The sequence below is a fragment of the Panicum hallii genome, chromosome 7, assembly GCF_002211085.1.
Source record: "Panicum hallii strain FIL2 chromosome 7, PHallii_v3.1, whole genome shotgun sequence".
Classification (NCBI taxonomy): Eukaryota; Viridiplantae; Streptophyta; class Magnoliopsida; order Poales; family Poaceae; genus Panicum; species Panicum hallii.
The window spans coordinates 24,063,364-24,090,955 of record NC_038048.1 but is presented as its reverse complement, the minus strand read 5'-3'; the positions used below and the strand labels follow the sequence as shown (position 1 = coordinate 24,090,955).

Below are 27,592 nucleotides of genomic sequence, written 5' to 3'. Positions count from 1 at the left end.
GTCTTGCGGCGCTTGTACGGAGGGGGCGTGCTGGTGTCGTCGTCGCTGCTGCCATCACCGCCGCCGGTGCTGCTGTTGTCGCGGCCATCATCGCTGGTGTCGTCGTTGGTGTCCCCGTCGCCTCCCGAAGTCGACGATCCGCCACGCAAGAATCCTCCTGCTATTGAGTCATCATCGGTGGAAGTCTCCTTAGCATTTTCTTCTGAGAAAGAGAGGAAGTCATCATCCCAGGAATCTTCATCGTCGTCTTCATCCAGGTCCCCATGAAGGAGAATCTGGGGGTCTTCATCGTCGGTCAGGGGCTCATCGTCCTCTGACCAAGTGTTGTAGTCCCACTCCTCTGCGTCCCAATGCAGAGGAGCGCGAGCTTCGTATGAAGCTATTAGATCGAACTCCGGCGTCGCCTCTCTAGAGGTGTTGGAGTCAGGGGAAGTGACGAAGATCATGGAAGAAGACGAAGGCGAATTGGAGGAAACAGAGGAAAGAGAAGCCATTGTCAAGGGATGCAGAGTGTGTTGATGCGACTAATGCACGGGGGGAGAAGATGGATAGAAACAGATCTGCTGATAACAGTTTATGAAGGCAGAGATGGAAGGCGAAGAGGCGTTATCGCGATTCTCGAGGAGGAAGCCGAAAGGTCGCATCTGACGGCATTGGGAGGCAGCGCGCGCGTACAGGCCTTGGAAGTCGAAGGGCCGCATCTAATGGCATGGAAGCGGTATGAGCGTGCATAAGTCCAAGAAGTCGAGGAGGCAATGGTTTCGGAATTATCATTGCCAAAACCAGGGGGGGCATGTGTTATCGCCATAATTTGACTGGGCCAAAGGATGGGCCGAGAGCAACATGGGTTGAAGGAAGTCGTCGTCACAGTCTACAAATCGGCCTCTGAGCGAACGTGTCAAGGGCCAGGATGGCCGTGTATCTAAGGATAGTTTAAATATAGTAAGTTAGAGGTTGTACCGTAATCAGCTAGGATTAGTTAGAAAAGATTAAGTCTCCAGACTATAAATATGTATCGTGAGATTCAATCAAAATAATCAATCATTCACAACAAAGTCTCGGCGCATCGCCACCCTTCCCAAGGGCCTTTTCCAAGTAATCGTCATGCTGCTCCGATCATGTTTCGCATGGTCGGAGCAGCGTTACTTTTTATCTGTTTATCTTTGTGTTTCTCGTACTGAAGCATTTTTTATGGCGAGCAACACTAGTTATCTCAAACGATTATGATGCTGCATTGGTTTTGAATAGTAGATCCATGTTTTGCTTGCTGCTCGTAACCGTTTAGCTGCTCTCGTACGCGATCTCGCGTGCAAGGGCAGCGCCTTGTTCTGTCGTCGCTTAGTAGATCTAATCTGTTATGGTGGTTCTTTGTGTTACAAGGAATTGGTTTAATATCTGTATGATTAGGCCCTTTAAACGGGTTGAATGTTCCAGCTGCATATTTGGTGCCTTATGGTAACCTGACGAGGGATTGTTCCGGGAATCGACTTGTTAAGTTGGTTTTTAGGCCTCTTTTAGGGTTAGCATGTTGTTATCTTTCATGTATGTTAGGCTTAACCACGTGTAGAATGTTCCGGTCATACGGTGAAAGCTCTTACCGTCGCAGATCGGATCGGCTTGGCAATGATAGAACATGTTTTTATTCTCCTATCGAATTCATATAAAGTGTTCGTATGTTTAGTAGATCCGACTTATTAAATGTAGCAATCGGCTTCTTTCAGCCGATTCTGGAAGGTACCCGAAGGACTGATCTAACACAATGATTCTATCGGCTTCTTTGGCTGATCTAAGAGTCGTTGTCAGAGCCGATCACGGCTCGGATTAATGTTTAATTTGGCTATGTACGCAGGAAAATAGCTGATGAACGGTTCCTACACCTTCCTGATCGGTATAGGTCAGGTGGCACGCCTAGCACTTCATCAAGCCAGGGTGTGTGCCGGACTTCTGGGCCGTTGACCGAGGGATTGGGGCCCACCAGCAGTCCCGGAAGCCTCCCGGCTCCTCATGTTGCCTGTCGCTGCTCGCCGGTAGTTTTTGACTGACAACACAAGGGAATGAAGCTCTAGGCGTCAATGATGTAACAAGGGAATGAAGCTCTAAGCGCACGTAAGTGCATGAAATTTTCTTGATTTCATATTTATATGCAAAATTACTCATAGATTTATGTATGGTATTTACAGAACCGCTAAATGGTTTAGTTAGGCTATAGCCCGCTATAGCCTTTCTTAGCCTCGACAAACACCAACCACTAAATGCGTTAGCCCACTATTTTAAAAACACTGGTTGCCGCCGGACAAGATCGAACACGGCGAGCTCATCGGCACACGACAGTAGTCCTTAAACATCCATGGGGCATCTTCCAATGCAAGATGCTGGTCAGAAAGAAGTCCTTGCCGCAGACAATGGTGGCTAGGTCACCGTCAGTGAGGCTCCTTGCACGGCGGAAGAAGGGCAACCGCTTGTTGAAGTCGAAGTCGTGGGAGAAGCAACCGAGCAGCAGTGGCGAGCCGTGGCAGGCACGAAATTGGCAAGAAAGTCACGTGAGGTGGCCAGGCGGTGCCACAACGGGCAGGTGATGAGGGCGGCACGGGAGAGTGAGGCAAGGTTCGAAGGCGAAGGAGGATCTCAGTGAGCAACGTGATGGTGATGCGCGACGGTGCGTTGGCACCTGACTTGCGCCTGCGAGGGCGCCTGCACTTGCGCTTGCGCGTGCTGGTGAGAATGAGATGCATCTTGGCTTGGGCGGTGCGCATAGAACTGCAGAGCATCTGATCCCTAGGTCCTGTTGAGGAGTTAAAAACACATAATTAGAGAAGAGTCCTAATTCGAGTCTGGATTTCGTCCTCCTTTATGTTCTTTTTCATGTAGTAGAGATAGTAGTAACCTTAGGAGCTCCAGCATTTCAAATGATTCGACATAACCATTGACACAGACAAGTAATAATTCAGACCTTAGGAGCTCCCACATTTCAAATGGTGCAACATAACCATTAACACATGCAAGTGATAATTATCAGTCCCTCAAAAGAAGTAATAACTATCAGAATAAGAAATGAATAAGAAATTTGTTTCAGAAGAGGCAAATGGTTTAGCGAATTCAACGCTAACTAATTCGAGATTTATTTAATGGTTAACTTCTTCAAAATTAAGAGCAGATGGAGAACTCACTTAATTCTACAGAGCAAAGGCATGTGCTACAAAATATAAATAAGACAGGTGCCATCACAATCCTAATCCAGCAATCAAAGAAGGCTCAACTAATTTATACTGCCTAGTGAGACTGATTTAAAATATGAGAACACTCAAATTTAGATTGGCGCAATACAAAATTCTACAATTGCAGTGTGAACTGAGAAATTAATGATTTAAAATCTGAGATAAGAACATATGCTAAGCTCACCTAGAATTATGTAGAGCTTTCAATCCTAGTGCACTTCTTCATCCAAAGTCAGGGCTCACCTGAAAAGAGGATAGATGCAAATGAAGTTGGTATGATAGAAAATGTATTTGTTGCAACAAAGGAGAAAGAACCAACACAATTTAAACTATTATTTAAAGGGGCAAACACAAAATTGTCCAACTCTTGCCAAATAACCTTAATAATTTTATCAGGACAGAGAAATTTGGTTCGATTGGTTAGGCTATCTAAACACAAGAGCATCAATTTCGGCTCTTACATTTCACTCAACATGAGAACAATACAAACATCAAGTTGTCAAATTATTCAGGGCCAGCATCGTTGACAAAATTTCAGATGAATTTACTTGAACAATGGGCCAAAAATCAAGGAGAAGTAAATCAATGAAGGAAAACAGGTAATATGAAAAGAGGATACAACTCACCTGCAAAGCATGCTGACAGAGCCTCAACCATCCTTCCTGTAATAGAGAAGATGATGTTTCACAATCTAAGATTGGAAGAGTGAGCATAAATCCAACTGAAATAGATCATATTCTAACAACAGTTCACTAATGATTTCATAGCACAAACAAAGTAGGAAGAAAAGAAAACACGGAAGGGGAAAATGACAACTTCATAAAACAAATTGTTGAATGATTGTAAGACAGGTGCATACTTCATCTTTGTGATGCCCATAGCATTTCTCATGTCATTCTTCGGCATATTTGTGCCTGTAGTTGCCACAAACTGCTTAAGAAAGAAAATGTATGATTTTCAGTTTTTCATTAAGAAAGTGCTGACAGAATAATAGTTGTTACAATCCATCGGGTTTAAAGTCTGAAGCCAAAATTAAACCGGCTTAAGTGCACTGACCATCATCTTTAGAATTAATCCAGTTCATATGCACTTAGAACAGTATAATCTTGACAGTCTGTTGGGTAAATCCTGATTCAACCACTGTAATCATGGATCAAAACATACACTGAAAGTTTCGCACGAAGACGAGCACAGATGATACAAGCATACAGAGGTTCTCCAATTAAAATTGGGAAAATTCCCTGGAAGGCCCTGAAGCAAATGACGCTTCCTTCTATGGCCCTGGAAAACCGAGACGTCCTTCTGTGGCCTCCTTTTTATTTTCGTTCCCTTCCACGGCCCTCCCGTTACATCTGCAGTTAAGTTCCAGTTAAGTGACTGTGAAAAGACCGTAGTACCCTCGGGCGAAATCCCCTGCAAGGCCCTCGAACAAATCACGCTTCCTTCTATGGCCCTGCAAAAACAACAACTTCCTTATTTGACCCTGATGAGCTCACCAATTTCTGCATGAGTAAGAGACTGCAGTTTGTTGATCACTCCTTTTTATGTAGACAATAGTGGAATCTACCCTAAGTCCTCCGGTAATCAGGTTGCAACACAGCAGCTTTGGGCATCACGCACTGATGCACCAACTGGCATCAGCAAGCTCAGGGGCAGCATAGCCTTTAGCACTGGTGATAGCTTCTGAATCCTTCTGTTCCGGTGATGAATTGTTCAAAAATAATCAAATGAACCATCGATGGCCAATGGATCGAGTTAAAGAAACTCAATTTTAAGCATTACAGTAAGCAACATTTTGAATACATATACTAAATAATATCACGCCAGCATTTCATAAGTTGTGTTAATCCAGTGATAAATCTTAAAATGGAAATTTCGATCAGTTGAGGCCATGATCACTTATGCATGAGGAGAAAACTGCATGAGGAATGGCCAAATGGCATCCAAGGTGCAACTTGATCCTAGAATCAATCGAATGGATAGATGTATCACCATGCTAAAGAATAAAGATTCCATACGAATTAGTAATACTATCATTGGTAGCTGGGAAATTTGAGGACACTAACCGTTCCCATGGTGCTGACAAAATGCCTTAACTTGGTTAATCCGCTGTCACAGAGGTAGGGCATGAGCTGAGCATCAAGCAAAATATTATTTCCATGAGCAACTGGAGGGGAACACGTCAAGTGCATGTATCTGCACAGACAAAGATACATATAAAAAGTGAGAAATAATGCCAGTTTATCTCAAATTTAAAGAGGGGGCATCATCAGTTCCACCTAATTTTTGAACATGTTATATCAAATCTTATCAGTGCTTGCACTAAAAAGCCAAAATGAGCTATTAAAGTTAAGATAGGCGTAACTAGTAACCATACTGTACACAAAAAGAATGTAAATGGAATTTGGGTGAGAGTGTAAATCTTACTCCAGAGCATAGGCAGCTCCAAGGGCAATCTTCATCCGAGCTTTCCATGATAAAGCCCTGGATCTTGTGGCGGCTGAAAACAAAATATCATCAAGAGAGCCATTTTCTGTATACTCAAATAGAAGTGCACAATGTCCAAACTCCACACAATATCCCACAAGCGCACAGATATTGAGGTGCTTTAATCTGGAGATATTCCAAAGCATGTCCATCAATTCATCTTGTTCTGATAATGACAGATCTACCATGTCATTAGGGTCAAATACACTGACTTGTTGGTGATACACTGACTTGTTGGTGAGCTCATCAGGGTCAAATAAGGAAGTTGTTGTTTTTGCAGGGCCATAGAAGGAAGCGTGATTTGTTTGAGGGCCTTGCAGGGGATTTCGCCTGGGGGTACTACGGTCTTTTCACAGTCACTTAACTGGGACTTAACTGCAGATGTAACGGGAGGGCCGTGGAAGGGAACAAAAATAAAAAGGAGGCCACAGAAGGACGTCTCGGTTTTCCAGGGCCATAGAAGGAAGCGTCATTTGCTTCAGGGCCTTCCAGGGAATTTTCCCATTAAAATTACAACAAGAGTCTTACAATTAGGTTTGAAACACAAATTAACAGAGTTCAACATGCAGCGGAAATTAAAATAGGAGTTCAAATTAAAACAACCATAACTAAGCGATGATACAAGGCGAGCTTCGCATGTTGCCCACCGATGCGTTGCCAACTTGCCCAACCTTCAAGGAGAAGGTGGGACCCACTCAACGGTCCAACCAGGAGGAAGAGAATGACCAGTCCAAGATGCACAGATCTCCTCAAAGTCAGTAGGAACACAACCTGAAGTTTTGGGTCACAAAACAACCCAGAGTATACTAATACTCGCAAGGCTTACCCGAATATGAACTATACTTAGCCGACTCCTAATCATGCAAAGTTTTTTGCTGTTGGGTTTGTTTTGCCTAAAAGCAACCAAAATAGATCATTACTTTCAATATTTTAGCCATGATTAGAGTTACAACCATTGTTCTCTAGATTTGCAACATAAATAAACATACAATGTGGAAAAACAATTGATTAAGCAACAATTATCAAATATAAGCACAATTCATCCTTTATTCTCATTATTACTTCTATGATGTGACACGGTGACCAAGGTTCTCTTATCCGAAAGGTATGGTGAATCGACATGATTTACATCCTTGCAAGGGAAACCTGATCACACGACACGTGCACGCCACATGCGACAACCTTTCCCGTCAACACACCGACCATTGAACCATGCCTGCCAAAACCCTGGTGAGGAGACCCACACGGTGAACCCATGCGAACCTAGTGAACCCGAGGGTGAATACAACCCCTGCCATCATTCCACTCCCGGAGTAGCAAGTCATAGTTCAAAAAGTCATTGCAAATCAGGTACATCAGTTTACTGGTTCCCATTCTCCCAGCATGTGACTAGTACTGTTCAAACTTGACCAACAATGCCAATAATGGTATGGTCCTCAATCGGCACGGACAGGGCCATTTCAGAAACAATAACATGACCAACAATATAATCCCCATCCGGCCTCCAATTATCATCAATTGAACATTACCAAGTACTTTTTCCATTGATAACAAGATCTTATATTCGCGAGTGACATGAAATCACTCAACTTCTACCGAGTTCCTAATTAGCAAAGCATTTGTAACGACCTATGTATACTAGTAAGGACTCATAGGTACCTAGGGAGAATCATGCACACTAAGGTTCCATACAACTTCTAAAAACGTAAATGCACAATACATAATAACAGACATTGCATGGTTTTCTAAGTTAGGGGTTATGCTCCGGGGCTTGCCTTGCAGGTCAGCGGGTTAGCAACTTCTTCTAGAGCTTGCTCAACTGGTTCTTCTTGCTGCTCTCCTGCTTGCTGCTCCTGGACCGGCTCGGCAACCAACTCGTAGACTACATCGTTTGCTGTGTCCACATGAATGAAAATGATGCAATGCAAGAGTTAGAACAACAGTGCAATGATATGATTCATGAGTGCTCGTGATGAGAAGACATAATTGGGCAATCATTTACCGAGCAAACAAAGCAAACAAGCTCAAAAAGAAATGGTTGGGTGCTGATGTATGAGTTCAGTTTTCAAACTTACTTTAGACTGAAGCAAAACCTTTAATTAAACCTCACTAAACTTATTTAGAAAGGCTAAGCATATACATAAAGCAACAAGGAGTAAACTAGAGAATCTATTTAACTACAAGCAAATAGAACCAAGTTAAAGCTTGCTGATAAAGCATGCAACAAAAATTTACTAACAATTATTGACAACAGCGGCTATTTATTTTAGCCTTAGAAAGACAAACTGAACAATAAACGATTTACAAGCCTAGACAAAGCTTCTGGACCTGAAATTTTTACAGTGCACTACACATGCAAGAAGTAAGCTACTGCATAAATTTCATCATTTTTGGAGTAACAGAACTGCAGAAACTAAATAAACAAGCTTAAATACAAAATAATTTCTAGCAGGGGTAAACAAGTAATTTCACAAGCACATGCATTTGTACCCAAAATAATAAGGTATAATAGAGCTAACAAAACTGGTTTGGCATTTTTACCATTTTTTCTTGATTTACTAGACATTTTACAAGTTTCAGCCGAAATAAACCAATTTCAGAAAAACCCTAAACCCTAAACAGACCCTGATGCTAGGTCCCACCGGTCGGGGGGGGAGGGGGGGGGAGGTTTCGGCCACCCAGGCCACCCAGGCCGTGAGGCTGGCCGGCGGCGGGGCAGGTCGGGCCCGCGCCCAACGACATCGGGAGGGGCCGGCAAGCTCGGCGGCGCGGCCGCGTTCCGGCGCCGGCGACGCGCAGAACGGAGGGGGGAAAAGGGCCGGACGGAATGAGGGGCCCATCCTGGTTCGATTTTTGCGGTTGGTTCGGGCGGAGGGCGGCCGAAAGAAGGACGTCGATGGTGGGGGCCGAGGTCCGGGCGGGCACCGATGGCGGCCGGCGGCGGAGGGGTCGATTCTTGACGGGAAACGGCCGGAATCGGTCGTGTGTGCGGCGGCGAAGGTGCATGGGGTGGTGAGGAGGCTTGAGACGCGAGGAATCAAGGTGCGGTGGGGTGCGGTCGGCGGATTCGGCCAGCAACGGAGGTCCTGCTCGGCTCGGCCCGAGGAGGAAGAAGCCTTCGTTGCGAAAGGAAGGGAGAGGCGCTGGGGAGGGGAATAGACGGGACAAACCGGGTTGAGGCCGGGGCGAGGTGAGGCCGACTCGGTGCGTGGAGGCCAGGCGCGGCCATGGCTGGCCGACAGCAGTCGTGTGGTAGCCGAAGCCTGCCCAGGGCAGAAGAGAGAGAGAGCGCCGGGGTCAAACGATGCTGGACTCCCAAAACTCCAAATTTTATGTTAAAACTTGAAAAATGGCCAAAAAAAGTTGTAGAGCAAGAAAAGATCTACAGTATTGGTGTTGGACGAAAACTGATTTGAGCTCTAGATTTAGGAGGGGGGGGGGGGAGGGGGTGTTAAAGCTTAGCCAAGGTTCAAAATTCTTCAGCAGAATAAGGGTTTCACCAGATTTTGACTGCAGTTTTGAACCACTAAACAAAGTTTTCAAAGTTTTCAGTAAAAGAAAACCACACCACATTGAAGTAAAACCATTGTACTACAAGTTTTACATTGGCCAAAAGTTATGTATTTAGGCAAAATAAATTATTAACATGGCTCAAAGATAGATCAAATTTCAGCCTAAACACTTGTAAACATTGGTTAAACATGTAATTAGCAAGAATTGCACACACATAATTAATTTTGAATGCATCTCATGACATGAAATTTAAAATATAATTATGCATGCACGATTAATGCTAATGACAATGTTTATGACCCCGATTAGTGCCTAATACAAAGAGTTAACACCATAGGTGTTACAACGCTCCCTCTTAAAAGAATCTCATTCTGAGATTCACGTACCATGGAATTAAGGTGGGAAGGTTTATGTGTGAAGGTACCTTGTTGAGTGCTTAAAAAATCAGGATACTTGGATTTAAGAAATTCCTCTTATTCCTAAGTAGCTTCAGCATCGGAGTGGTTACTCCATTGAACTTTGTAGAACTTTGCGGTACCGTTGCAAGTAACTCGATCCTTGCGGTCAATGATCTTGATGGGATATTCAGGATAAGTGAGATCAGACTCTAACTGAATTGAGTCACTTTCAACAGCTTTAGTCCAAACTCTAAGACGCTTCTTCAGTTGCGATACGTGGAAGATGTTATGAATTGCAGAAAGATCCACTGGAAGGTCCAATAGATAAGCTATGGGACCACATCTCTCCACAATTTGATACGGGGCAATATAGCGGGAAGCCACTTCCCTTTTAGTCTAAATCTTTGAATGCCTTTCCTAGGTGATACTCTTAAGTAGACTTGGTTACCTACTTCAAAGACGAGTGCCCTACGCATAGCTCTTTTGACGAGACTGTGCGATCTTCAAGTTCTCTTGAATAAGATGGACTTGTTCTTCGGCCTTCTGAATCATATCAGGTCCAAAAATAATCCTTTCCCCAGGTTCGGACCAGTTTAGATGAGTACAATATCGGCGACCATATGGTGCTTCAAATGGTGCCATCTTTATGCATTTTTGATAGCTGTCGTTATAGGAGAACTCAGCTAACGGCAAGCATGCATCCCAATTTTGCTTGTGGGTGACACATGCTCTAAGCATATCCTCCAAAACTTGATTTATTCTTTCAGTTTGATCATCGTTTTGTGGATGATAAGCTGAGCTATGGATAAGCTTTGTGCCTAAGGAAGCATGTAACTGTTCCCAAAAGCGAGCAATGAATTGAGTCCCTCTATCTGAAATGATGGTCTTAGGTACAACGTGCAGACACAAGATACGGCTAATATACAGCTCGGCATACTTTTTTGCTGGATAGAGAGTCTTAACTAGAATGAAATGCGCTGACTTAGTCATCCTATCCTCCACAACTCAGATGGAGTCATAATTCTGAAGTGTTTTTGGGAGTCCAACAATGCAATCCATACTGATATCCTCCCACTTCCACTCAGAAATATTCAAAGGTTGGAGAGTTCCAGCTGGCCTTAAATGACTAGTCTTGACCCTCTAAGAGGTATCACACTCGGACACATATTTAGCAATTTCTCTTTTCATCCTGGTCCACCAAAATCATTGTTTTAGATCTTGGTACATTTTGTTGCTACCAGGATGGATTGATAGTCTTGAAATATGGGCTTCATCAAGAATTTACTTTCTAAGCTCGAAATCCTTAGGTACTAGTAGTCGGTCCTTAAACCATAGCACACTCTCACTATCTTGGTGGAATCATTTTACTTTTGTGTCCTTTTATGATATTCTCCTCTGAATTCCATTCATCCATTTATCTTTCTTTTGTACTAAGATGATTAGATCACGAAGAGTAGGAGTGAGTTCTAGATGGGCCAATGTGCCATGTGGTACAATGCTCAGATTCAGCTTTTCCATTTCAAAGCAAAGAGACTCGCTTAATGGTATAGTCGATATGCAATGACAGTGAGCTTTGCGACTTAGCACATATGCAACTACATTTGCCTTGCTAGGATGAAAGTGCACTTTGAGCTCATAATCTTTAATCAACTCTAGCCACCGTCTTTGACGCTTGTTCAAATCAGCTTGAGTGAAAAGATATTTGAGACTCTTGAGATCTGTGTAGATGTTACATAGAGTACCCAGGATGGACCACACCTGCTAATTCAAGATCATGGATAGGATCATTCTCTCCATGATGCTTGAGTGATCAAGAAGCATAAGCAATCACTCGATTTTCCTGCATCAGAACACAATCGAGTCTTGTGCCTGAGGTTTCACAATAGGCATCGAATGGTTTAGTAGTTTCTAGCTAGGCTAAGATCGGTGCCAAAGTAAGGAGTGTCTTCAATTTCTAGAAGGCTTCCTCACATTGGTCACTCCAATAGAACTTGACACCTTTCTTAAGAAGCTCGGACATTGGTTTAGCAATTTTGGAGAATTCTAGAATAAACCGACGATAATAACTAGCTAAACCAAGAAAACCGTGAATCTCAGAAATTGACGTTGGAGCTTTCCAATCCAATACATCTTGTACTTTGCTGGGATCTACAGAAATACCCTCAGCAGATATGACATGCCCTAGAAATGGAACTTTTTTTAGCTAGAACTCAGACTTGCTGAATTTGGCATAAAGCTGATGTTCTCTAAGACGCTGAAGAACTATATGAAGGTGCTGAGCATATTCTTCCTCATTCTTGGAGTAGAATAAGATATCATCATTGAATACCATGACGAACTTGTCTAACTCCGGCATGAATATCGAATTCATAAGGTATATGAAGTAAGCTGGAGCATTAGTTAATCCAAAGGATATAACCAAATGCTCATAAAGACCATAACGAGTGGAGAAGGCTGTTTTTGGTATATCTGCTGGTCTGATTTTGATTTGATGATAGCTTGATCGAAGGTCTATTTTTGAGAACACCTTAGCTCCAGCTAACTGATCAAAGAGAAGATCAATACGAGGAAGTGAGTATTTATTTTTGATGGTGGCCGCATTCAGGGGTCGATAGTCCACACATAACCTCAACCCTTGATTTTTCTTCTTTACAAACAGAGCCGGGCAGCCCCAAGGTGAGGCGCTCGGTCGAATGAATCCCTTATCTTGCAAATCTTGCAACTGGATTTTTAATTCAGCTAACTCACTTGGAGTTATTCTATATGGCTTCTAGATATGGATGTTGTGCCGGGTTGTAGCTCAATGATGAATTCAATATCCTGATCTGGAGGCATGCCGGGTAACTCCTCCGGAAGCACATCGGGGTATTCACAAACCACATGAATTGCTGGTATACTGGATTGGTTGGAATTTCGTGCTGGGAAAGATGGATATCCATAGGACCATATGCTGGAGATTTAAGTTGAATGACATGAGAAGAGGTATTGATGATAGCACAATTCTCTTTCATCCAATTCATTCCAAGTATGACATATATCCCTTTGCTTGGATGGACAATGAGTTTGGTCTGAAAAATTTTCCCACTCAAGTCATGGGGTGCACTCGGAATTAATTGGTTGGTGTTTAACTGCACGCTTGGTGCACAGATAATATAGGGTCTTTTCATATGAGTTACTTGCAAGTTGACTCGTGCTACACATGCTTGACTGATGAATGTATGGGATGCTCCGGAATCAAATAACACAATTGCATGGCGGTGGTTAACGGAGAACATACCCACCATCACTTGAATGCCCTCTGGAACATCCTCTAGGGTGGTGTAGTTCACCCAACCAGTCTTGGAAGGTACAACCTTCTTCTTCTGATTCTGCTAGCTAAAACCTTGACCCTGTGTGGGGGTCTTGTAGTTGCCCTACCTAAGTGGCATATGGCAATCACGTGCAAAGTGCCTAGGAGTACCACAGTTGTAGCAGGGGTAGTTGTTGGGGCGTGCAGCTAGCTGAACTGGAGGCCTCTGTCCCTGCTGCTGTGCTAGAGGACGTGGTGCCCACTGCTGCTGCTGTGGCGGCCTAGCAACCCAACGACCCTGCTGTGGAGGACGGTTCGGAGCTTGCTGAGCCCTTGTCTGCACAAGCCTGTACCTCTGGGCTGCATTTCTAGAGGATCCAGTAGGTGCCTTTCTCTTCTTATCAGCCTCGTGTCCTAGTGTGGCATCCTGCTGAGTGATCGCCTTGTTGACTAGCTCAGTAAAGTTATCACAGGTAATAAGAGCTAGCTTGTCCTAGAGCTTTGAGTTGAGTCCCCTCCTGAAGCAATCCTGCTTCTTCTCATCAGAGGCCACATGAAAACCATCATGATGGGACAACTGATTGAATGTCTGAGCGTACTGGAGAACTGTGTTGTTCCCTTGCTTCAGTGCCAGGAACTCTGCTATCATTCTCCTCATCAAGCTAGTAGGAATGTGGTAGGCTTTGAAAGCTGCCACAGACTCATCCCAAGTTGGACGTGTATCAGCGGGAGTAGAGCCTTGTGATTATCCCACCAAATCTTTGTTGGGCCCCTCAGCTTTGTGCTGCAAAAACAGCCTTGTTCACCTCTGTGCAATTGCGAATGCTGAACTTGTCCTCAATTGTGCGAAGCCAAGCATTTGCCTCAAGTGGATCATCTGCCGTGTGAAACAGAGGCGGCTGTGTGGCAAGAAAACCGATGGAGTCAGTTTCTGCTGGTGGTGGGGGAGCTTGACGGCCTCTGCCGGCATTATTTTTCACCAGTTGTCTCAACAACTCAGTCTGCTCATTTCGGTCAGTAATGAGAGCAGCAATAGCCCCAGCCAAAGATGGAGGCGGTGGTAGTGGTGCTGCTGCTCGGGAAGCCTCAGCATCATTGTTACCATGGTTGTTATTGACCATCTGCAAGATAACCATCCCTTGGTTAGCCATTTAGCCATCTTGATCAATCCATACAATAAAAGAATGCGCACAGCCAAACTGAACATATAGCACGAATTACTCCACTCTCATCATGGGTCAAGAAAAGAGCAACTCAACTATCTTCAGTTAATACAGAATCTGCCCAGATTTGAACAGCCCAAAGGAAAAATCATAACTTCTGGTATACACGCCCAAGAATTCTCAAATTTGAACAGCAACTTTGTAACTCAGTTAGCTACTACTTTGCAGTTACAAGTTTTCACCAATTCTGTACAGAAGTGGCCCTAAAGTGGGTGGGACTGCCCACTGCTCATACAGAATTTCAGATTCGCAGAATCCAATGCACAGCACATAACTGAAGTTCTACACCACCACAAACAACGAAATTTTGACAGCAGCTAGATATCTAAGTTTTCTGCAACTTTCATAACATCAAGGCTTGCAGAAAAGATCATTAACAAGGGAAATTGACATCATCTTGACTTGATGAACTGAAGTGTTAGAAGTGTGACGGAGAGTAAGTACCACAGGTACCCCAAGGAAAGCTCCTCCTGGGCCGAGCTAGACAAGCCGAGCGGCCCAGCAAAGCAAGCCCAACGGCAGATTATGATGGCAGCCGGGTTCCTTATGGTAGGAGGCAATTTGACCTCCTGACACACGACCGGACTGGGGCATGTGGCGATCTCCCGATCCCCCACCCCACCTCCCCCCTTCCCCCGTCGCTGCTGGGTGCGTGGGAGGGCCAACGCTGCTCCCACCAGGACCGGATCCGACCTCCCAACCCGGGAGGGTAGGGGAGGACGGACCAGTAAAGACCATTAAATGCACTCAGGGCGATGTGACCCGCACGTTAGCCCACATGCCCGGCCTGACAGCTAGATATAGGGGCGTGGGCTACAAGTCGAGGGTCCGGCGCCCGCGCCCTTGTCAGCCAGGCCATCATAACCCCCTCTGACCAGTGCCCATGCCATTCGCCTGCATCCCATCAGATTGATTATACGTGCCATCCTGTGTCACGTTCCGTCACCAGGCTTAGGGTGGAGAGGCACGCCACGCTAATAGGGCCCACCATGCACTCTCTCGGCCCGGGGAGAACGATCCGACCATCTGACCTCGAGACGGAGCGCTGACCCATCCACGAGGGCCGACGAGCATGCCCCCACTGATCGAGGCCACCTGTACGATGACCACGCCCCCGCCATGTCCTATCATGGAGTTGGCAGACGGGACAAGAGCCATGCCGGACACTGTGGCTAACCCTTCGCCCGGTGCCCAACGTCACGACATGATAGAGTGCAACAACACTACGGGACTCTTGCGAGGACACGTGTAGCACTCTCCGGGATGTCAACCCTAGGGGATGAGGCACCCCTTTTGCTTGTTGTAGCCCAGACCCCGGGTCTATAAAAGGGAGCCGGGCTTTCTTTCATCGATCTCTCGACTCTCAAGCACCCCCTTGTAAGCACCTAGCACTCAAACGTAAGAAAAGAGAATGAACACCCCCACTGGATGTAGGGCATTCGCCTGAACTAGTACAAATCTCTATGTTCTGAGTGTTAGCCATCAAGCTATGGAGAATCACAGCGTATTTTTACTAACCGGTGTACGAAACACCGACAAAGTGAAAGTGATGGAATCCCGCTAGACGAGCCGGCCCTACCTTGTCGCAACTGTTGCAACAGCTTCACTGACGTACTACCTCGCTACTCCTAGACTATAAATAGGGGTAGATTCAACATTGTTTTGACAGACACATGAAGGATCACTCTCTCTGCTCTTCATTCTACAATTAGGCTAGTAGTTCAGACTTAGAGTCAAGTTGAGCTTCGCATCAGGGCTACCGGGTTGTCTTTGAAAGTTTCGGCAAAGCTCTGGTTTTTTTTCCTTTTCTACTGTAAGGAAAAATGAAAATTTGAGTTATTAACATATATATATATATCTTCCTTTATCTTCCATGTTAAGCTTTATTTTTCGCTTCACTTGGAGAACTTTGCTATGGCAGCAGAATCTAGTTCTAGATCATAGTTGACATTTATCTTTCTAGGCTTATTAGTTTAGTCTTGGTTTATGGGACTCACGTCTTTGCTAGTCGACGCTTTAAATTACAGTTAAAACCAAGCTGGAACTATCTTGAAGGCCCCGGTAGGTCCTATAGTGCTTGCAATAAGCGTGATGCTAATTCCCTGTTGCTATCTTGTGTTGTGTATTAACTATCCCACATAACGAGTGGCAGCGATAGGTAGTGACAATCCTATCGTCCTTGTGGGTCTTCCACCACATTCAGATAGTGTCAATGGATACTTGCTAATTGTTGTCACCTAAATCCACTAAGTGAATCAAAATTTGAGCCATCCATTTTGTATTCGTAATCTAGAACATCCGCATTCATATTCACATTCGAGTTAAATTGTGATAAAAAGTGCTATCAGGTCCAATTACGAATCCGATCTGATTCCATCTCTATCAGCGGACATGGAGGGAGGAGGAGGAGATGGTGGTCGTGGAAAACAGAAGGTGAGGGTGTTTGTCCAAAATGGAACACAACGTCATAGTTGTAGTTTCATGTATATTGTACTCCATCCCAAATTATTAGTCGTTTCGACTTTTCTAGATACATAGATTTTGCTATGCATCTAGACATAACATATATCTAGGTGCACAGCAAAATCTATATACTTATAAAAGCCAAAACGACTAATTATCTGGGACAGAGGGAGTAGCTGTGTAATTGAAGCTGTGAAATTTTTGATAGCATAAACTATCATGGAGACATCACACATTTTGTGTGGCTTAACATTTCAAAACTTATTGGATTTATTTTTGAATTACAAATAATAGTATTTCTTTTGTTGAAACATTTCCCAACAGTTTCGGCGACCATTGACTTACCTGCTGTTAGATTCTTCTGAAGTTAATTAATGTTGAAGTAGCAGTCAGTATTTTATTTATTACTCAGGCTTGCATATTCTTAGTGCATCCCTCTTTGTAAGTTTGAAATGCCGATTTTATTAATTAGAGAATAATTCAGTATCTTCGAAACATTAAGCTAAAAGTCCTCCAACCCGAACTAATGCACTAACTGGAACAAATATACTGCACCGTTTAGCTTTGTCGGTACATACAGACAGGGGTACCTCCTGCTAGTGTGTCCAACACGAGGGACGCGAGGTTTTCCGTAACCTCGCACTAAGCCTTTGGGTGACGGGGCATACAGTCCGGGCCTGACAGCTGGGGTCATGGTCTCCGGACCTCCCCCCGTGCTCTAGCAGGTCCGGCGCCTCCACATGCCTACGAGGACAAGACGCATAGGAACGGCTACCGCCGGCCCGGTCCATCGCGGGGTGGTCCGGGCCCCTACGTGTGGAAGCCGGACCCCCAAGGGGCCTGCGCGCCTATGCCAGCCTTGGCGACCCAGACCTCCCTTCCCACCGGGGAAGAGGTCCGGTGCCGCCGCGTGCCCCTGGGGAAGCGGCTGCTAAGCCAGCCCTGCCACGTGTCCGGTGGCAGCCAGCCTTCTACGGGAAGCCAGCCCAACTACCACATTAAATGCGGGTAGGTGGGGTGCGCGTGCCAAAGACAGGGCATGGGCTGCCCTCTGTCACGTTGGGCAGGTATGCTGACACCACGGTAAGTCCGCCTGTTATCGAGGCGGCGCGTCGCATCACCACACTGTGTACGCAGACGGGCGGCATGTAGTCACATCACAGCGCCGCGCGTGTGAGTAAATGTTAATTATGATCTGCTACAGTGCGCGCGGAGGCTACGGCACGGCAGGTCAACATAGCCCCTTCGCCTCTTAGCGGGAACTGTGACCCAACAGTGTCAGCACGTCTCCCATTGTGCATGTCACTGACAGCAGACCCTGTGCAAGTCAAGACGGCACATGGCTATACCCTGGTAGTGGATACGCACGGGAGCCGAAGAGGAAGATTTCTGAATCTGTAGCATTTAGGGCTCCAATGTGTACAATATTTAATATATCACCGGGTCCGCCTGTCGGGACCCCGCCCAATGTACGCGCTCCCCTTGAGGCTATAAAAGGGAAAGCGCACACGTTAGAATACAAGGCTCTCGAAAGCTCGCTCAGGAAGTCTCATAGACACACAAGCTTCCACAAGCTCTCATAAGCAATACAACACACAGTGGACGTAAGGTTTTACGCTCCGGCGGCCTGAACCACTCTAAATCCTTATGTACTTTCCGTGTTCATACGCCTCTTGATCTAGCATTCCTTGGCTTCCCCCAAACTCATCCTAAACTAGGACTAGACGGGTGCATTCCGCTACCCGGCTGGAGAATTCCTCCGACATTTGGTGCGCCAGGTAGGGGGTAGGTTTGGTTAGCGCTAGATCTAGGCCCTTGATCACAATGCCTCAGTTAGCTGAGCTCCGTGACCATCTGATGGGGGAGGAAGTGGCATCATCTGCGTCGCTTGCCTCTCGTCATCCTCCATCCAGGGTTGTGGCACCCGTTGCGCGGCAGCAAGCTGCGGGGCAGTCCTCCAGGGCCGTGTCGCAGCCTGCTCAAAATGGGCCGTTGATGGCGGCCAGGGAGCTGCTCCACAACCCGCCTGCTAGACGCGGCGGCCTCGCCCGACGCACTGAGGCAATGGCGTGACGACGTCGACCGCCTCCTCAACCTGGCGAAGGTCACCCTAGGCTCAGCGAGGGGATCTGTGTCCAGGCAGCGCCGTCGTCAAGGCGGCACATCCGGCTCTGTGCACTCCCCATCAGTAAGGAGTGCACGAATCGAGGACCTGTGGACGAAACTCAACCGCAGATGTACGGGAGAGGATGCCCGTATCACCATTGAGCAGGCGCGTGTGCGTCGGCTCAACATCGAGGGTCGGAACCTCGAGGCCGAGCTTGATGCGGCTGTGCCAAAGCCGCAAGGACTCGCTAAGGCCCCGGTGGCCGGGGTGGGCTGCGCGGAAAAGTACGATAGTCAACCAACCCGTTGGAATTCCTATAGGTCTACATCACCACCATCACGGCGGCTGGGGGTAACGACGCCGTAATGGCAAGTTACTTCCATGTAGCCTTGACCGGGCCAGCCCGGACATGGCTCATGAACCTCACTCCAGGATCCATCTAATCCTGGGGTGAGCTCTGCGTGCAGTTCACGGCGAACTTCGCCAGCGCGTACCAGCAGCATGGCGTGGAGGCCCACCTCCACACTGTGAGGCAACAACCTGGGGAAACCCTCCAGGCCTTCATCTCCCGCTTCACCAGGTACGTGGAACCATTCCACGTATTTCTGATGCATCTATTATCACGGCTTTCCGACAGGGGGTTTGTGATGAAAAGATGCTGGAGAAGTTGGCAACACACCAGGTGGAAACTGTCACCACCTTGTTCGCCTTGGCGGACAAATGCGCCAGGGCTGCAGAGGGTCATGCATGGCACTCTACCCCTCAAGGAGGGCCTGCCCAGATGGGGGGCTCCAGTGTCACTGCCCCTGGCAGCAGCAAGAAAAGGAACAAGAAGAACCGCGGCATGAACAAGCCACAAACGCGCGTGGCAAGTGCCCGCGCCAACAGCGTACCGACCCTGGGTTGTGTCCTGTTCACCCAGGGGCCCGCCACAGCGCCACCGAATGCCGCGAGATCCAGAAACTCATGGAGCGCCTCAGCAAGAGGTGCGACCAGGCCCCCAAGGATGACTCCTCCCCGCTGCGGTGACCCGGCAAGGAGAAGGCCTCTGACGCTGATGCTGCCGCGGCGGAGAGGGAGTTGGGGTACCAAACCCAAAGAAGGACCTTAAGGGTCTCTTCCACTAGTCTGACTCCGAGTCCGGGGGGCACGAGCACCGTAAAAAGCTGTACATCATGTACGGCGGCAGCATAGAGCTCGTCTCCCGGAGGGACGTCAAAACCCTCCGCCGAGAAGTTTTCTCGGTGAGACCGGGGGTACCAAAAGTGGCACCCCACCAGCGGTGGAGGAGTACCACCATCTCCTTCAGGCCATCTGACTACCTGGAGAACATGGCGGGGGCTGGGGTACTACCACTTGTTACCGCCCCCACCATTGCCAACATCAAGCTCCACCATGTGCTGATCGATGGAGGCGCCGGCCTCAGCGTCATCAGCTATGCAGCGTTCAAGCAGCTGCAGATCCTGGAGTCCAGGCTAGACCCATCACGCCCATTCTCTGGAGTGGACCCTTATCCCTCTACCTGGTGGGGACCATCTTCCTGCCGGTCACATTCGGGATGGAGGTAAACTTCCACACAGAGAACGTACAGTTCGAAGTTGCGGAGGTGAACCTCCCATTCAACGCCATCATTGGCAGGCCGGCTCTATACCGGTTCATGGCTGTTGCCCATTATGGGCACCTGGTCCTCAAGATGCCATCCCCAGCAGGGGTCCTCACCGTGCAGGATGATCGGACCGCTGCTGTGGCGGCAGTTGAGAAACTGCACGCACTAGCAGCGGGCCTCGTCCCAGCTGCCGGCGCAGAGGGGTCCGACCCCTCACCCTCACGCGCCAGGGCGCCAGCCAAGGCGCCCAAGGTCCATCCGTCTGATACAGAATGTTCTCATGAAGACCATCTAGGTTGGAGCGGAGCCCTCCCAGACCACCCGCATCGGGGGGAACCTGGGGGAGAAATAGGAAAGTGCACTCATTGCCTTCCTCCGGGAAAATGTTGACATGTTCGCAAGGGAACCGTCACAGATGCCCGAGATCACCAGGGAGGTGATTGAGCACCATCTGAAGATCCACCCTGACGCCAGGCCGGTACGGCAGAAGCCACGCAAGCAGTCCATCGAGCAGCAGAACTTCATCCGTGAAGAGGTCCGCAAGCTGCTGCAGGCTGGCTTCATCGAAGATGTCCACCACCCTGTGTGGTTGGCCAATCCGGTCATCATCCCAAAGGACAACGGGAAGCTTCGGATGTGCATCGACTACACCAACCTCAATAAGGCATATCCAAAAGACGCCTATCCACTACCGCGTATAGATCAGATTGTAGATTCCACCTCCGGGTGTGACTTGCTATCCTTTATAGATGTCTATTCTGGTTTTCATCAAATCAAAATGGCTAAGGCAGATAGTAAGCATACAGCTTTTGTAACAGTGGATGGTCTTTATTGTTATGTTGTAATGCCGCATGGACTGCTTAATGCTTTACCCACCTTTGCTCATGCAATGAACATTACATTAGGTGATTTGATTAGAGACATAGTTGAGGTGTATGTTGATGACATCGTTGTCAAGACTAGTGAATCGAATTCCCTTCTAGAAAATTTAGCTCAAGTCTTTAACAAACTACGCGTGACCTCCACGAAGCTTAACCCCGAGAAATGTGTCTTTGGCGTTTCGGCGGGAAAGCTCCTTGGTTTCCTGGTGTCACACCGGGGGATCGAGGCGAACCCGGATAAGATCCGAGCAATTGAAGCGATGAGACCCCCTGCACGTCTTAAGGACGTGTAGAGGTTGGCAGGGTCCCTTGCAGCCCTCAGCCGCTTCATCTCAAGGCTGGCGGAGAGGGCTCTCCCCTTCTTCAAGTTGATGAGGGGGTTCGGTCAGTTCACATGGACCGAGGAGGTAGAGCAAGCCTTCCAGGAGATGAAGCAGTATCTCACCTCCCTGCTAGTCCTTGTGGCTCCGGACCCGGGTGAGACACTATTTCTATACCTTGCAGCGATGACTGAGGTGATCAGCATGGTGCTGGTCACTGAGAGGTCTGAGCAACTCTTGCAGGGGGCCCGTGTGGTCCCCCTGTAAGAAGTGGAGGTCCGATCTCCACCAATGTGACAACCGACCCTGCTTCGAGGGGTCCGGTCTGGTCCTGACCCGGGAAAGAATCAGAAGATCTGGGATCCGATGTGTCCCCAGCTCAGGGAGAAGGGCCCAGTTCCGCTGCTAAAGTCAAGACCGTCCAAAAGCCGATCTACTACGTCAGCGAGGTCCAACATAAAGCAAAAGCTAGGTATCCCGAGACGCATAGGCTCCTTTATGCTATACTCATTGCGTCCCGGAAGCTCCGCCATTATTTGCAGGCCCACAAAATTGTGGTGGTGACCTCTTACCCATTGAGGGCCATCCTCCACAACTCCAACGCTATGAGCAACATTGCCAAGTGGGCTGCGGAGCTCGCTGGATTTCAACTCGACTTCTAGCCCCGCCATGCCATCAAGAGCCAAGTCCTTGCTGACTTTGTTGCAGAGTGGACTCCTACTCCAAGCGTCCCTGGGCGCCTGGAACACGGTTCGGACCCCCCACCTCCAGAAGTCAGGGCTCCAGTGTTCACGGACCCCACTGGATGCTCTTCTTCGACGGGTCCACACGCAACAAGAAGGCAGGAGCTGGCATGGTCCTCATCGACCCAAATGGCGAATAGGTGAAACATATGGTGCTCCTCAGCTTTGAGGCCACCAACAACATGGCGGAGTACGAGGCCCTGATCTTCGGACTGATGGTGGCCCTATCCCTAGGGTTCCGAGAGCTCCTGGTCAAGGGAGGCTCCCAACTCGTCATCAGGCAGGTCCAGGGGGAGTGTTGTTGCAACAACCCCCAGCTCGTAGCATACCTCATCCACGTGAGGAAGCTGGAGAAGGATTTCAACGCACTGGAACTGCAACACGTTCCATGTGAGGGCAACTCAGCAGCGGATGCACTCTCCACGAGGGCATCAACTCAGGCATCCATGCCAGAGGGCGTCTTTCAAAGACGGCTGCTGAAGCCATCTGCTCAGCCTGTCGAACTGGGCGAAGGGGGTCAGACTAGCACCTCGAAGCTAGCGGTCCCGGCGGTGCTCCATCCGTGGGGTCCGCCAAGGATTGTGTGCACCCTCGAGGATCCCGAAGACCTCATGGAGCCGCGTCCAAACTCTCAGGGGGGTCCCGATACATGGATCTCTGAGATCTGGGATTACCTAAAAGACAACTTCCTTCTTGAAGACCAAGCATCCGCTGAGCGTATAGTGCGATTGGCTAAGCGATACGCGGTGGTAGAAGGGGATCTCTATAACCATGGCGCCAATGGCATCCTCATACGGTGCATCACCCGGGAAGAGGGCTGCGACTTGCTCGCAGAGATCCATGGAGGCGAGTGCGGAAATCATTCTTCATCCCGCACGCTGGTCGGAAAGGCCTTCCGGCATGGTTTTTACTGGCCAACAGCGCTCCAGGATGCAGTTGAGCTGGTAAAGTCCTGCAAAGCATGCCAGTTCCATGCAAAGCAAATACACACTCCAGCTCAGGCTCTGCAAATGATTCCACCCTCTTGGCCTTTCGCTGTTTGGGGGTTGGATATCTTGGGACTTTTCTCCAGGGCCGTCGACGGGTACCGGTACCTCTACGTTGCCATCGACTAGTTCACCAAGTGGCCGGAAGCAACCCCTGTGGTCAACATCACCAAGGCATCGACTTGAGGTTCGGGGTCCCGAACCGAATCATCACCAACAACGGGACCCAGTTCAAGAGCCAACACTTCCAAGAGTACTGCGAGGACATCGGCATCCAGCTCTGCTTTGCTTTTGTGGCACATCCCAGAAGCAATGTCCAAGTGGAGTGGGCTAATGCTGAGATACTTAGAGGGCTCAAGATTTACACCTACAACGATCTTGAGAAGCATGGTGCGAAGTGGGTTGACCAGCTTCCGAGTGTACTATGGGGGAACCGGACCACACCCAGCCGAGCGACCGGGGAGACCCCTTTCTTCCTAGTCTACGGGGCTGAAGCATGCCTTCCCTCGGAGATCACCATGGGCTCACTACAAGTCCAAGCCTTTGATGAGGAATTGCAGGAGCGGCAGCATCGCCAAGATGTAGACCTCATCGACGAACAAAGATGGCGAGCAGCAGTTTGAAATGCACGATACAACCAAGTGCTCCGGCGTTACCATCAACGGTTCGTGCATAGTAGGGAGCTCCGGGTCAGGGACCTAGTCCTACGGCGAATCCTGAACCGAGAAGGGCTCCACAAGCTGTCCCCCAGTTGGGAGGGCCCCTTCAAGGTGTCAAAGGTGTGCCAACACGGATCTGTTTGCTTAGCTATGGAGGAAGGCGTGCAACTACCCAACCCGTGGAGCATTGAGCACCTCCGTAAGTTTTATCCTTAGGGGCTTAGCCGAGAATAAATTTTTTCCTTGTAATATGGTAGCACCCCTGTGCGGACCAGGGCGGTGGATGTCCGCCCTCGTGAACCCGGCCCCTGGCGTCCATCGCACGTTCTATCTATACCAACTTATCAAGGAAAAATTTATTCTATGTTTGTCTTTGAGGTTTATGCAATTCATTTCCTTTTCTTGTGTACCGCTTACCCTAACCCCCATGTGGTCCCTTATTCCTGGGCCGTGCTTGAGGCCCGAATTGAGTTGCTGATTTGTGTCTCCACCAAGGACCTCTTCTTCACAGGAAGAAAGGGTTCGGATTCCTAGGACCGACTTCAGGGAAGTGTACTTGTCCTCCGCGGGGTCCATAGTGGTGTAGCCGCTTAGCCTGGTTCCGCAGCCTAAGTCTACACGCTCTACCTCCCTAGGATAAGAACCGTAGTACCTAGAGATGCGGATCTGGAAGTCCGAACCCCTTTGATCCTTGAACCGAGGCCCTGGCATTCTGATTCACTAAGCATCTCAAAGGACTCTTGCCGGCTATGGCAGAACCAACCTGAATTATACCGGCTCAAGTACGCGAGTCCACTCCCGAGGGCTCCAACATGCTTCAAACGTTATAATCCCTTGGCCTGTCGGGTAACGTCCCGATAAACCACCGATACACAGGATCAAATAAAGTTACCTCACGCGAAGGTGAGTCCAGAGATACAATCACCATCGCATTTTATATCACAGGGAATTACATTACAAGAGTTTCTAAAAGAAGTACGAAGTTTCAAACTTAGAGAAATTATTACAAACTGTTAAAGTTATGGTTTTTAGCAGCGGAAAACATACGTGACGATTCACAACACATCGTCGAGACGGATGTCATGCTAAGCCCAGGCACGACATCACTTGATATCACCAATGTTGGCCGGGGACGGATCCCATTCCACGGACCAACCGTCTGGAAGAGCACAGGGCCAAGGCAAGGGAAGAGTAGGGTCTTCAAAGACTTTACCTGAGAAACATATAACTAGCAAGACTGCGTATACTAATACTTAGCAAGGCTTACCCGTCTCATGGTATACTTAGCCATGTAACTAGACTTATGAAGGCTTGTAATGGATCTGGGTTTAGTTTTCAGCTGAAAAGCAACAAAGAGTAGATCCTTATTTTCAACTTTTAGCTTTCAGGTTCCAGTTGATTATCCATTCTAGGTGAGCACCTATATCTACACAAGCATGGTATAATCTTTGATCAAGCGTCATCTTTGATAATCATATGATTGCTCTTGTTACTCAATGTGGTAAAGGGATCAAGCAGTCTCAATCTTCGTGAGAAGCGGACGATTCTGAATCGAATTTTCAACCTTGCAAGGATAAACCTAACCACACGCTTGGAACACCATAGGGTCGTTCCGAAGCAACCGTTTGCCTTTCATTCCGACTCGTGGATCAGAGCCACCACAAGCGATTGCAGGACCATACGCACTTCCAAAGTGCAGGACATACGTCTGTAGCGCGACTACAAAACCCGTATTCCTGGTTGCCCTTGCAACACGTATTCCCACACGTCGAATCAAGTAACCAGAAGAAGCAAAATACGAGTGGTGGAAGGTATGTCCACTCCTCGGGCCAATTGGTTACTAGGCTTGCCGCTTACCCAAAACTCACGGCATGTGGTTAGTACTTTCAAACGCTTAACCTGCACTACCACACGCTGCGACCTTATCAAGTTCAACAACACAGACGGGGTATCATCTCAACCATGATACCTCACAAAACTCCCGTCCATCATCCTTATAGTGATAACAGGAATGTAAACATTACAACTCCTATATCGCGCGAGTGACAGAAAATCATCCGACTTCTACCGGTCCTATTAACAGAGCATCTATTCGATGTGGACTCAGGTGCAATACATAGGTTCCTAGGATTCATGCATCTAGGGTTCCATTTCATCTTCTAGACTTAATGCAGGATATAATATATAAGTATAAGATTGCATAATGTAGTAATTTGAAATACTGGGTTATGCACCGGGGCTTGCCTTTACTGGTGGGGCTGAAGTCAGAGATGTTAGTATTACTAGCTTCCGAACTTTGGTTCGGGGCTTCCGATAATCCTTTGGTGATGTTCACTTGGTCTTCAAAAACATCCTCTGCAGACTTCTGGAAGATCTCTTAGGTATCATCTGCGGAAGAAGTCGCATCTACATGCAATGCAATGTTACATTTAAAGTGTGCATATGAAGCTATCTTACTTTACAATAAAGCTGCAATTCAACACTCATTTAACATATTACTCACATAACTACCAAAAAGATCTGAACTAAACTTAGATAGAGCTTTAGGTGGATAACTAATTAGAATCAGCTACTTGTTGAAGATTACAATAGAGTCGATTGGAACAACAGGGGTTTAGCTGATAGAATTGGCAAAGGAGGGAGCACCTACTTGCCTTAGGAAATCAGCTGATTTCCGTTTGGAAGAGAAAACGGCAGAAATGGTCTCTGTATATAAGCAGAAGAGATTAGCCGATTTGAGTTCACCTGGGGTCAAATCAGCTGATATGGATAGGAATGTTAAAGGTACAGCGCTTCAAGGATAGAACAAGGAAGGATCTTGCTGATTGGATTATCAGCATGTCTTTGGTCTATCTAATCGGTTGGTGTATATGTCTTGGCCTTAACCGATGAGAATGCATCAGGTTTAGCCGATTGATAGGTGCATCGGGTTTCTAATTGATCGATGAAAGCATCGATTACTTTAGCAGTGGGGTGATTCCTAAAGCAGCTATGTCTTAACTGAGATGTGCTTAAGTGTTATCCTAGGTAACTAGGTGTGGTTGTATCGACTTGTTTACATCAGCGCAACAATTGAGTGACGTACAGCCGATGGGAGCGTGGTTAAGGGTATGTGACCGATAGATATATAGCCGATCTCTCAATCGATAAATTGGCTGATAGAAGTGTGTGGATAAGGATGGGAAAACTAAGGATTGATTGGCCATATTTGACTGATATGGAAAACAACTAGAATCGGCTTGGATCGACCGATAGCAAGAACCCTAAGATCGTGTGTGAATCTCCGATACATCGACTATGTGTAGCCGATGTAGGACAGCATAAAAGAATTGTATCGGCAGTAGCCGATATTAGAAAGGTAACAATTGTATCAGCTAACCAGCCGATGGTAGAAGCATCTCAAAAGAAATGCATCAGCTGACAGCTGTTACATAGAAACATCCTAGATTCAAAGGAAACGGATGCTTAGCGGTTGAGCTGATAGCCGACACTGCAGCATAGCCGCCGAGATGTATTAGCTGAACAGCAGATACATACAAACTAACAAGGATCCTTATACACAAAGGACCTTAAGGAAACGGCAATCAAAACAAGGATAAAGCCTTGATGGCAGGGATATAAGCATTCGTATAAAAGGATTAACTAAATATCACACATCTCCATATAAGACATACATTCTATGATTACTTTTCAGTTATAACA

The 27,592-nt window shown here is 47.4% G+C and overlaps 2 long non-coding RNA genes across 6 annotated transcripts; both read right to left on the bottom strand.

Annotated features, from left to right (window-relative positions):
• Positions 1-2,160: 2,160 nt before the first annotated feature.
• LOC112899074 lies at positions 2,161-5,718 on the bottom strand. 5 transcript variants are annotated; one of them, XR_003229981.1, is made up of 7 exons: positions 5,643-5,718; positions 5,282-5,411; positions 4,783-5,176; positions 4,075-4,668; positions 3,842-3,877; positions 3,400-3,458; positions 2,161-2,782 (listed from the first exon to the last, which is right to left on the bottom strand). It is a non-coding gene; the product is annotated as an uncharacterized LOC112899074 (long non-coding RNA). The 5 variants fall into 5 exon arrangements; XR_003229980.1 differs by having other exon boundaries at positions 4,075-4,145; positions 4,272-4,908; XR_003229979.1 differs by having other exon boundaries at positions 4,783-4,908.
• A 1,502-nt stretch (positions 5,719-7,220) lies between these two features.
• On the bottom strand, positions 7,221-9,009 carry LOC112899075. The gene is made up of 2 exons (XR_003229982.1): positions 8,873-9,009; positions 7,221-7,596 (listed from the first exon to the last, which is right to left on the bottom strand). It is a non-coding gene; the product is annotated as an uncharacterized LOC112899075 (long non-coding RNA).
• Between the last annotated feature and the right edge of the window lie 18,583 nt (positions 9,010-27,592).